This window comes from Haliaeetus leucocephalus, unplaced genomic scaffold (genome assembly GCF_000737465.1).
Source record: "Haliaeetus leucocephalus isolate CR32 unplaced genomic scaffold, Haliaeetus_leucocephalus-4.0 Scaffold1007, whole genome shotgun sequence".
Classification (NCBI taxonomy): domain Eukaryota; kingdom Metazoa; phylum Chordata; class Aves; order Accipitriformes; family Accipitridae; genus Haliaeetus; species Haliaeetus leucocephalus.
The window spans coordinates 3568168-3568470 of record NW_010973443.1 but is presented as its reverse complement, the minus strand read 5'-3'; the positions used below and the strand labels follow the sequence as shown (position 1 = coordinate 3568470).

Sequence of the window (303 nt, the reverse complement as noted above, 5' to 3'; positions counted from 1 at the left end):
TGGCAGACACCCTGCCCCCGTGCGCGCCCCCTCCCCAAGCCGACTTGGCGGCGGCGGCCCCTTCTCGCTTACCTCGGGCGGGGCCCGGCGGGGCCGGCGTCAGCCGAGGAGGGACGGATGGATGAACGGAGGGAAACAGACGCGGAGCGGGCGGAAGAGGAGAGCTCGGCTGGATACGAACTGCGCCAAGAGGCAGCGGTTGGTGAGGCGCGTGCACGTCCGCGCGCGCGCTGGCGTCGGGTTGGAGGGTGGGGGCGCGCCGCCGCGGCGCGGGCGAGTGGGCGGGCGAGTGGGCGGGCGAGG

At 76.2% G+C, this 303-nt stretch overlaps 1 protein-coding gene across 2 annotated transcripts in view; it reads right to left on the bottom strand.

Annotated features, from left to right (window-relative positions):
* Window positions 1-228, bottom strand: part of LPIN2 (lipin 2) — a 45951-nt gene extending 45723 nt beyond the window's left edge. For both annotated transcript variants that reach the window (XM_010584859.1, XM_010584856.1), the window contains exon 1: window positions 73-228. The gene's annotated coding sequence lies outside the window, so the exon portion shown is untranslated. The remainder of the gene's footprint in view (window positions 1-72) is intronic.
* Window positions 229-303: the final 75 nt, after the last annotated feature.